Genomic DNA, 12,685 nt, shown 5'->3' on the forward strand with positions numbered 1-12,685 from the left:
GAAAAGCAACCCAAATCTTCGAAAGGAGGTAGGAAAAAATATTAAAAACAAAAAAAAGAGACAAAAGAGGGAGGGACGGAGTTCCGTCCCGGGAAGGGAATCTTAAAAAGAGAGAAGTTTCCAAACATCAGGAAACCTTCTCACAGCCGAATCTGCGCCGAGCTTTGGAAGCACAGAGGGCAATATAACAGGGAGAAAAAATAAATAAACAATTTAAAACTCGCAGATTGCGAGCCCTACGGTAACTCCCCCAGCAGAGAAGCAGCGCAGACGCCTGCATCCGCCATTAGCAAACCGGGGCTGGGCAGGGAGACGCGGTGTGGGCTGCATAGCTGAGAGTAAGAATCTGGCCTGAATACCCTGAGCGCTATCTGAGCGAAATAATTTGGGCTAGCAAACCAGACTGTGGGATACCTACCACGCGAAAAGCCAGCCCTAACCTAAGACCGCCAGGCCCGCGCACAGAACAAAGGACTGAACAGAGATAGCCGGCTGCAGACCTTCCCCCTCCGGTGACAGGCAGCCAGAGCCGGAAGGGGGCAATCGCAGCCCCAGAGAGACATTATCTATAAAATTGTAAGCAGGCTTCTTTGCTAACTAAAACTTCTTGGGGGTCTGGACGGTCAACATCTGCCTGAGAAGGTGCGCCGGTTTTACATCCAGATAACCGAGTGGCGGGGAGGCGATAAGTCGCAGCATTGGCGCTCGCCTGGGAAGAGCAAATTGGCGCTCGGACCTGGGAAGAGCAGAAAACGCAGGCCCAACTGAGTCTGCGCCTCTGAGGACTACCCGAGTGCCTGAACCTGAGCGGCTTGGACCTGGGAGGTGCATGCAGCCCAGGGCCAGCCTCGGATTGTTCCCGGCGGAACAACCTAGAGTCCGAGCAGTGTGGACAGGGAGGCTACACGCGCCGTGAGTGGGGGCAGACCCAGGGTGGCTGAGGCACTGCGAGCCCACGCCAGTGTTATTTGTTTGCAGCATCCCTCCCCACAGCACGACTGAACAAGTAAGCCTAAAAAAAAAAAAAAAAAGTGTCCTCCACCGTGCCCTTTGAGTCAGGGCGGAAACCAGATACTGAAGAGACTAACAAACAGAAGAAGATATAACAGAGGGAAACGCCTTGGAAGCTACAGGCAATAGATCAAAACCCTGTGGTTACTACGGACTACATAGGAAGGGGCCTATAGATCTTGAGAAATATAAATCTGACCAAGGAACTAGCCAAAAATGAACTGAACCCACAACACCCAAAAAAAAAAAAAAAAAAAAAAAGCCCTAGATATATTTTTATTATTTTTACGATCATTCTTTCTTTTTTTTTTAATTAAAAAAAAAATTTTTAAGTCCTCTATTGTTCCTTTAATTTTCACTTTTATAACCTATTACTTTGCAAAAAAAAAAAAAAGACCCTATTTTTTTCTTCTTCAGCAAACTTCATATATATATATTCTATAATTTTTTGACCTTGTTTTTTTTTTTTGTTTGTTTTGTTCTTGTTTTTGTTTTTTCCTTCTTTTCTTTAACATTGTATTTTTGAAATTCCAAACTCTACTCTAGATTTTTAATTTTCGCTTTTTGGTATATGTTATCAATTTTGTACCTATAGTTTTTTTTTATATAATTTCTGTGACTTTTTTTTTTTTCCTTTTTTTTTCTTCTTCTCTGTTTCTTTCTCTTCTTCTTTTATATAACATTGTATATCTGAAATTCCAAACTTTACTCTAGATTTTTAATTTATGCTTTTTGGTATTTGATATCAATTTTGTACCTGTATTTTCTTTATAATTTTTGTGACATTGTTCGTATTTGTTTGTTTGTTTTCTCTCTTTCTTTTCCTTCTTCTTTTCTTTAACATCGTATTTTTGAAATTCCAAACTCTACTCTAGATTTTTAATTTTCGCTTTCTGGTATTAGTTATCAATTTTGTACCTGTACTTTCTTTATAATTTTCGCGACCTTGTTTGTTTTTGTTTGTTCGTTCTTTCTCTCTTTCTTTTCCTTCTTCTTTTCTTTAACATCGTATTTTTGAAATCCCAAACTCTACTCTAGATTTTTAATTTTTGCTTTTATGTATTTGTTACCAATTTTGTACCTTTAAGGACCCAATCTTCAGGACCCATTTTTCACTAGGGAGTGAGATTACTGGCTTGACTGCTCTCTCTCCCTTTGGACCCTCCTTTTTCTCCACCAGGTCGCCTGTGTCTCCTCCCTAACCCCTCTCTACTCTACCCAACTCTGTGAATTTCTGTGTGTTCCAGACGGTGGAGAACACTTAGGGAACTGATTACTGGCTGGATCTGTCTCCCTCCTTTTCATTCCCCCCTTTTATCCTTCTGGCCACCTCTGTTACCTTCCTCCTTCTTCTCTTCTCTGTATAACCCCGTGAACATCTCTGAGTGGTCTAGTTGTGGAGTGCACATAAGGAAGTGACTACTGGCTAGCCCACTCTCTCCACTATTGATTCACCTCACCTCATTTGGGTCACCTCTAACTCCCTCCTCCCTCTTCTCTTCTCCATGTAACCCTGTGAACTTCTCTGAGTGACCCTCACTGTAGAGAAACTTATCATCTTTAATGTAGATGTTTTATCAATGGTGCTGTATTGAAGGAGAAGTTTTGAAACTACTGTAAAAATAAGACCGATAATCGGAAGCAGGAGACTTAAGTCCAAACCCTGACTCCAGGGAACTCCTGACTCCAAGGAACATTCATTGACAGGAGCTCATCAAATGCCTCCATACCGACACTGAAACCAAGCACCACACAAGGGCCAATAAGTTCCAGAGCAAGACATACCAAGCATATTCTCCAGCAACAAAGGAACACAGCCCTGAACTTCAAGATACAGGCTGCCCAAAGTCACCCCAAAACTATAGACATCTCATAACTCATTACTGGACATTTCATTGCACTCCAGAGAGAAGAAATACAGCTCCACCCACCAGAACACTGACACAAGCTTCCCTAACCAGGAAACCTTGACAAGCCACCTGTACAAACCCACACACAGTGAGGAAACGCCAGATAAAGAGAACTCCACAAACTGCCAGAATACAGAAAGGACACCCCAAACTCAGCAATTTAAACAAGATGAAGAGACAGAGGAATACCCAGCAGATAAAGGAACAGGATAAATGCCCACCAAACCAAACAAAAGAGGAAGAGATAGGGAATCTACCTGATAAAGAATTCCGAATAATGATAGTGAAATTGATCCAAAATCTTGAAACTAAAATGGAATCACAGATAAATAGCCTGGAGACAAGGATTGAGAAGATGCAGGAAAGGTTTAACAAGGACCTAGAAGAAATAAAAAAGAGTCAATATATAATGAATAATGCAATAAGTGAAATTAAAAACACTCTGGAGGCAACAAATAGTAGAATAACAGAGGCAGAAGACAGGATTAGTGAATTAGAAGATAGAATGGTAGAAATAAATGAATCAGAGAGGATAAAAGAAAAACGAATTAAAAGAAATGAGGACAATCTCAGAGACCTCCAGGACAATATTAAACGCTACAACATTCGAATCATAGGGGTTCCAGAAGAAGAAGACAAAAAGAAAGACCATGAGAAAATACTTGAGGAGATAATAGTGGAAAACTTCCCTAAAATGGGGAAGGAAATAATCACCCAAGTCCAAGAAACCCAGAGAGTCCCAAACAGGATAAACCCAAGGAGAAACACCCCAAGACACATACTAATCAAATTAACAAAGATCAAACACAAAGAACAAATATTAAAAGCAGCAAGGGAAAAACAACAAATAACACACAAGGGAATTCCCATAAGGATAACAGCTGATCTTTCAATAGAAACTCTTCAAGCCAGGAGGGAATGGCAAGACATACTTAAAATGATGAAAGAAAATAACCTACAGCCCAGATTATTGTACCCAGCAAGGATCTCATTCAAGTATGAAGGAGAAATCAAAAGCTTTTCAGACAAGCAAAAGCTGAGAGAATTCTGCACCACCAAACCAGCTCTCCAACAAATACTAAAGGATATTCTCTAGACAGGAAACACAAAAACGGTGTATAAACTCGAACCCAAAACAATAAAGTAAATGGCAACGGGAACATACTTATCAGTAATTACCTTAAATGTAAATGGGTTGAATGCCCCAACCAAAAGACAAAGACTGGCTGAATGGATACAAAAACAAGACCCCTACATATGTTGTCTACAAGAGACCCACCTCAAAACAGGGGACACATACAGACTGAAAGTGAAGGGCTGGAAAAAGATTTTCCATGCAAATAGGGACCAAAAGAAAGCAGGAGTAGCAATACTCATATCAGATAAAATAGACTTTAAAACAAAGGCTGTGAAAAGAGACAAAGAAGGTCACTACATAATGATCAAAGGATCAATCCAAGAAGAAGATATAACAATTATAAATATATATGCACCCAACACGGGAGCACCACAGTACGTGAGACAAATGCTAACAAGTATGAAAGGAGAAATTAACAATAACACAATAATAGTGGGAGACTTTAATACCCCACTCACACCTATGGATAGATCAACTAAACAGAAAATTAACAAGGAAACACAAACTTTAAACGATACAATAGACCAGTTAGACCTAATTGATATCTATAGGTCATTTCACCCCAAAACAATGAATTTCACCTTTTTCTCAAGCGCACATGGAACCTTCTCCAGGATAGATCACATCCTGGGCCATAAAGCTAGCCTTGGTAAATTCAAAAAAATAGAAATCATTCCAAGCATTTTTTCTGACCACAATGCAGTAAGATTAGATCTCAATTACAGGAGAAAAACTATTAAAAATTCCAACATATGGAGGCTGAACAACACGCTGCTGAATAACCAACAAATCACAGAAGAAATCAAAAACGAAATCAAAATTTGCATAGAAACGAATGAAAATGAAAACACAACAACCCAAAACCTGTGGGACACGGTAAAAGCAGTCCTAAGGGGAAAGTTCATAGCAATACAGGCACACCTCAAGAAACAAGAAAAAAGTCAAATAAATAACCTAACTCTACACCTAAAGCAACTAGAAAAGGAAGAAATGAAGAACCCCAGGGTTAGTAGAAGGAAAGAAATCTTAAAAATTAGAGCAGAAATAAATGCAAAAGAAACAAAAGAGACCATAGCAAAAATCAACAAAACCAAAAGCTGGTTCTTTGAAAGGATAAATAAAATTGACAAACCATTAGCCAGACTCATCAAGAAACAAAGGGAGAAAAATCAAATCAACAAAATTAGAAACGAAAATGGAGAGATCACAACAGACAACACAGAAATACAAAGGATCATAAGAGACTACTATCAACAATTATATGCCAATAAAATGGACAACGTGGAAGAAATGGACAAATTCTTAGAAAAGTACAACTTTCCAAAACTGGACCAGGAAGAAATAGAAAATCTTAACAGACCCATCACAAGCATGGAAATTGAAACTGTAATCAAAAATCTTCCAGCAAACAAAAGCCCCGGTCCAGACGGCTTCACAGCTGAATTCTACCAAAAATTTAGAGAAGAGCTAACACCTATCCTGCTCAAACTCTTCCAGAAAATTGCAGAGGAAGGTAAACTTCCAAACTCATTCTATGAGGCCACCATCACCCTAATACCAAAACCTGACAAAGATCCCACAAAAAAAGAAAACTACAGGCCAATATCACTGATGAACATAGATGCAAAAATCCTTAACAAAATTCTAGCAATCAGAATCCAACAACACATTAAAAAGATCATACATCACGATCAAGTGGGCTTTATCCCAGGGATGCAAGGATTCTTCAATATCCGCAAATCAATCAATGTAATACACCACATTAACAAATTGAAAAATAAAAACCATATGATTATCTCAATAGATGCAGAGAAAGCCTTTGACAAAATTCAACACCCATTTATGATAAAAACTCTCCAGAAAGCAGGAATAGAAGGAACATACCTCAACATAATAAAAGCTATATATGACAAACCCACTGCAAACATTATCCTCAATGGTGAAAAATTGAAAGCATTTCCTCTAAAGTCAGGAACAAGACAAGGGTGCCCACTTTCACCATTACTATTCAACATAGTTTTGGAAGTTTTGGCCACAGCAATCAGAGCAGAAAAAGAAATAAAAGGAATCCAAATTGGAAAAGAAGAAGTAAAACTCTCACTATTTGCAGATGACATGATCCTCTACATAGAAAACCCTAAAGATTCCACCAGAAAATTACTAGAAATAATCAATGACTACAGTAAAGTTGCAGGATATAAAATCAACACACAGAAATCCCTTGCATTCCTATACACTAATAATGAGAAAACAGAAAGAGAAATTAAGGAAACAATTCCATTCACCATTGCAACGGAAAGAATAAAATACTTAGGAATATATCTACCTAAAGAAACTAAAGACCTATATATAGAAAACTATAAAACACTGGTGAAAGAAATCAAAGAGGACACTAATAGATGGAGAAATATACCATGTTCATGGATTGGAAGAATCAATATAGTGAAAATGAGTATACTACCCAAAGCAATTTATAGATTCAACGCAATCCCTATCAAGCTACCAACGGTATTCTTCACAGAGCTAGAACAAATAATTTCACAATTTGTATGGAAATACAAAAAACCTCGAATAGCCAAAGCGACCTTGAGAAAGAAGAATGGAACTGGAGGAATCAACCTACCTGACTTCAGGCTCTACTACAAAGCCACAGTTATCAAGACAGTATGGTACTGGCACAAAGACAGAAATATTGATCAATGGAATAAAATAGAAAGCCCAGAGATAAATCCACGCACATATGGACACCTTATCTTCGACAAAGGAGGCAAGAATATACAATGGATTAAAGACAATCTCTTTAACAAGTGGTGCTGGGAAATCTGGTCAACCACTTGTAAAAGAATGAAACTGGACCACTTTCTAACACCATACACAAAAATAAACTCAAAATGGATTAAAGATCTAAACGTAAGACCAGAAACTATAAAACTCCTAGAGGAGAACATAGGCAAAACACTCTCCGACATACATCACAGCAGGATCCTCTATGACCCACCTCCCAGAATATTGGAAATAAAAGCAAAAATAAACAAATGGGACCTAATTAACCTTAAAAGCTTCTGCACATCAAAGGAAACTATTAGCAAGGTGAAAAGACAGCCTTCAGAATGGGAGAAAATAATAGCAAATGAAGCAACCGACAAACAACTAATCTCAAAAATATACAAGCAACTCCTACAGCTCAACTCCAGAAAAATAAACGACCCAATCAAAAAATGGGCCAAAGAACTAAATAGACATTTCTCCAAAAAAGACATACAGATGGCTAACAAACACATGAAAAGATGCTCAACATCACTCATTATCAGAGAAATGCAAATCAAAACCACTATGAGGTACCATTTCACACCAGTCAGAATGGCTGCGATCCAAAAGTCTACAAGCAATAAATGCTGGAGAGGGTGTGGAGAAAAGGGAACCCTCTTACACTGTTGGTGGGAATGCAAACTAGTACAGCCACTATGGAGAACAGTGTGGAGATTCCTTAAAAAACTGGAAATAGAACTGCCTTATGATCCAGCAACCCCACTGCTGGGCATACACACTGAGGAAACCAGAAGGGAAAGAGACACGTGTACCCCAATGTTCATCGCAGCACTGTTTATAATAGCCAAGACATGGAAGCAACCTAGATGTCCATCAGCAGATGAATGGATAAGAAAGCTGTGGTACATATACACAATGGAGTATTACTCAGCCATTAAAAAGAATACATTTGAATCAGTTCTAATGAGGTGGATGAAACTGGAGCCTATTATACAGAGTGAAGTAAGCCAGAAGGAAAAACATAAATACAGTATACTAACGCATATATATGGAATTTAGAAAGATGGTAACAATAACCCGGTGTACGAGACAGCAAAAGAGACACTGATGTATAGAACAGTCTTATGGACTCTGTGGGAGAGGGAGAGGGTGGGAAGATTTGGGAGAATGGCAATGAAACATGTAAAATATCATGTAGGAAACGAGTTGCCAGTCCAGGTTCGATGCACGATGCTGGATGCTTGGGGCTGGTGCACTGGGACGGCCCAGAGGGATGGTATGGGGAGGGAGGAGGGAGGAGGGTTCGGGATGGGGAACACATGTATACCTGTGGTGGATTCATTTTGATATTTGGCAAAACTAATACAATTATGTAAAGTTTAAAAATAAAATAAAATTGGAAGAATAAAAAAAAAAAAAAAAGGAAAAAAAAATATATATATAAAATAAAAAAAAAATAAATAAATAAAAATAAAAACAAAGCTAGTGGAGGTGATGGAATTCCAGTTGAACTCTATTTCAAGTCCTAAAAGATGATGCTGTGAAAATGCTGCACTCAAATATGCCAGCAAATCTGGAAACTCAGCAGTGGCCACAGGACTGGGAAAGGTCAGTTTTCATTTCAATCCCAAAGAAAGGCAATGCCAAAGAATGCTTAAACTACTGCACAGTTGCACTCATCTCACACACTAGTAAAGTAATGCTCAAATTCTCCAAGCCAGGCTTCAACAGTCCATGAACTGTGAAATTCCAAATGTTCAAGCTGGATTTTGAAAAGGTAGAGGAACCAGAGATCAAATTGCCAACATGCCGTTGGATCATTGAAAAAGCAAGAGAGTTCCAGAAAAACTTCTGCTTTATTGACTATGCCAAAGACTGTGACTATGTGGACCACAACAAACTCTATAAAATTCTTAAAGAGATGGGAATACCAGACCACCTGACCTGCCTCTTGAGAAATCTGTATGCAGGTCAGGAATCAACAGTTAGAACTGGACATGGAACAACAGACTGGTTCCAAATAGGGAAAGGAATATGTCAAGGCTGTATATTGTCACTGTGCTTATTTAACTTATATGCAGAATACATCATGAGAAACGCTGGGCTGGATGAAGCACAGCTGGAATAAAGATTGCCAGGAGAAATATCAATAACCTCAGATATGCAGATGACACCACCCTTATGGCAGAAAGTGAAGAACTAAAGAGCCTCTTGATGAAAGTGAAAGAGAGTGAAAAAGTTGGCTTAAAGCTCAACATTCAGAAAACTAAGATCATGGCATCTGGTCCCATCACTACATGGCAAATAGGTGGGGAAATGGTGGAAACAGACTTTATTTTGGGGGGCTCCAAAATCACTGCAGATGGTGAATGTAGCCATGAAATTAAAAGACACTTGCTTCTTGGAAGAAAAGTTATGACCAACCTCAGTTCAGTTGCTCAGTTGTGTCCGACTCTTTGCGACCCCATGAACCACAGCACGCCAGGCCTCCTGTCCATCACCAACTCCCGGAGTTCACCCAGACTCACGTCCATTGAGTCAGTGATGCCATCCAGCCATCTCATCCTCTGTCGTCCCCTTCTCCTCCTGCCCCCAATCCCTCCCAGCGTCAGTCTTTTCCAGTGAGTCAACTCTTCGCATGAGGTGGCCAAAGTACTGGAGTTTCAGCTTTAGCATCATTCCTTCCAAAGAAATCCCAGGGATGATCTCCTTCAGAATGGACTGGTTGGATCTTCTTGCAGTCCAAGGGACTCTCAAGAGTCTTCTGCAACACCACAGTTCAAAAGCATCAATTCTTCGGTGCTCAGCCTTCTTTACAGTCCAACTCTCACATCCATACGTGACCACAGGAAAAACCATAGCCTTGGCTAGATGGACCTTTGCTGGCAAAGTAATGTCTCTGCTTTTGAATATGCTATCTAGACATTACTTTGCCAACAAAGGTCCGTCTAGTCAAGGCTATGGTTTTTCCAAGAGTCATGTATAGATATGAGAGTTGGAATATAAAGAAAGCTGCCGAAGAATTGATGCTTTTGAACTGTGGTGTTGGAGAAGACTCTTGAGAGTCCCTTGGACTGCAAGGAGATCCAACCAGTCCATCCTAAAGGAAATCAGTCCTGAATATTCATTGGAAGGACTGATGCTGAAGCTGAAACTCCAATACTTTGATGCAAAGAACTGGTTCATTAGAAAAGACCCTGATGCTGGGAAAGATTGAAGGCAGGAGAAGGGGATGATAGAGGATGAGATGGTTGGATGGTATCACCGACTCAATGGACATGAGTTTGAGTAAATTCCAGGATTTGACCTTGGACAGGGAAGCCTGGCCTGCTGAAGTCCATGGGGTTGCAAAGAGTCAGACACGACTGAGTGATTGAACTAAACTGTTCACACTTCCCAGGTACTTAGAAGCATAAGTGTTTTCTCACCAATTAAGAACACAGCTTTTGGAAGTTTCCCAGAGCAAACCTTCAATCACACTGAAACTGAGTCAAAGAACACCTTAATCTGACTTCATCATTTACATCAGTGAGAGAAGAAACATGGATTTTATCTTCAAGAATTTTGAAGCTTCCAGAAATTCTCTTGAGAAGTTATAAAAAGACAATTTCAAAGCAAAACTCAAGCTTCTAACCAAAGTGTGTGTACCAAATTTCTAGGCTGACCACTGGAAACTTCCTCTAGGAAAAAACAAAAAGGGCCCGCAGCTAGAAGAGGTAAGGGGTTCAGGCTAGAGTGCCTTAGACCTAGAGATGGCAAAGGCCTAATAGCTGCCTTGTCCTATAAAATCAACAACTGACACAACATGAATGAAAATAATTAGAATTCTAATAAAGTTTCTAGGTATTTTCCCTACTACTCTAAAGCATGTCACTTTGTTAGAATAATTATAATTTTTTAAGTAATCTACTTTATCTATCCTAATATAGCAAAACAATGACATCAACATGTAATCAATGACAAATTAATAAATCACTTAACAGTTTTTTTCATGCTGAGTCTGAATTCTAGTGTACATTTTTACTTATGGCGCATTTTGATTTGGATGTTAAATTTCATCAGAAACCTTTGACCTTCATTTTGTTGTTCAGTTGTTAAGTCATGTCTGACTCTTTGCGACCCCATGGACTGCAGCACGCCAGGCTTCCCTGTCCCTGTCCTTCCCTGTCCTCCCTATCTCCCAGTTTGCTCAAACTCATGTCCATTGAGTCAGTGATGCCATCCAACCATCTCATCCTCTGTCACCCCCTTCTCCTCCTGCCTTCAATCTTTTCCAGCATCAGGACCTCTTCCAATGAGTCAGCTCTTTGCATCGGGTGGCCAAAGTATTGGAGCTTCAGCATCAGTCCTCCCAATGAATATTCAGTGTTGATTTCCTTTAGGACTGGTTTGATATTCTTGTATTTAAATTTTATAAAATTTATGGTTAAGAAAGTCAATTCATGTACTCAAGTTATTCCAAAGATACTTAAATGTTTCCCAATAACTGGATTGAGTGTGTGGTGTTTAGTTGCTAAGTCGTTTCTGACTCTTTTGTGACCGCCCCCACCCGCCACTGGACTGTAGCCCTACAGGCTCATCTGTCCATGGGATTCTCCAGGCAAGAATACTAGAGTGGGTTGCCATTTCCTCCTCCATGAATTACATTTTATACCTATAAATAAGATAGGCCTTTTTCTTAACTGCTCAATTGCTTAGTAATAATCAATTGTAATTATAGTAATAATCAAAAGTAATTGCTCCTTAATTGCTTAGTAATAATCCTGGCTCCAGTCAGAAATAGGAAACTTTTCCAACAACTGCTTCACATTTATGACTTTGTGTAGTTCATGCACCATGCTCTGACTGTACATACACTTCTTTTGAAGTTCATCTGGTGCTTAATTCGCTGCATGATTTGTCTGAGGTCCCCGCTCCCAGCTGCCCTCTCCATGCCATGTCTGGCTCCTTCACTCACACTCTTCTCTGTATGACACCTTGTGGGTGAAGACGCAGTAAGATACTTAGCAGATATTGTCAGGTGAGAAAAAAACAAGAGCTACATAGTACCATGCCTTTTGGTTTTAAAAAGTCCCTTACACATCTGTATAAGGGACTAGAAAGTTAAATACCCAAGTGTCTTCTTCACGTTTATCTGTATTTTCTAGCATTATTACCTTTTTAATAAAGGAAAATAAAAGCTTACATATAATCTAGCTCCTTAAAAAATACTCAGAATTACAAAAGGAAAACTAACAGCTGTACTGTGGAGATGGGGACGATATCAGAAACAAGTGATCAAAACTGACATCACCAATAATGTGCAGATGTCACGTGCCTCCAGCTGTGATCTGAGGACGTGACAGCAGGTATACTGCTGCACGACACGAATCCACCGTGACGCCCGGCAGACAGACACACAGCAGCACTGACGGTTCCACACAGTAGTCGGTACTCTCCGAAAGTGTCAAGGGTGCTCAGAAGGCTGAGGGGCTATTTCAGATTAAGAGGCAGAGAGCCTAAAGAGACACGACAACTAAGTGGAATGTGTGATCCTAGACTACATCTTCTAATGGAAAAACAATCACTACTGGAACAACGGATGACATTCATTAATCAGTAGATTAAAATGTTATCGATGTTAAATTTCTTGAATGACATAACTGCATTGTAGTCATATAAGAAAATAACCTCATTTATACGAGATGTACAGTGGAGTATTAAAAGGATAAAGATGTGTGACGTGTAAAATCTACTTCTAAATAGTTCATAAAAAATACTGTGGAGGGGAGGAGAAAGAGGGAGAGAGAGGAGACAAGTGTGGCAAAATGGTAAAAACTGATGAATCTGGAGGAACTTCCAGTGGCCCAGTGGTTAA

This window comes from Bos taurus, chromosome 10, assembly GCF_002263795.3.
Source record: "Bos taurus isolate L1 Dominette 01449 registration number 42190680 breed Hereford chromosome 10, ARS-UCD2.0, whole genome shotgun sequence".
Taxonomy (NCBI): Eukaryota; Metazoa; Chordata; class Mammalia; order Artiodactyla; family Bovidae; genus Bos; species Bos taurus.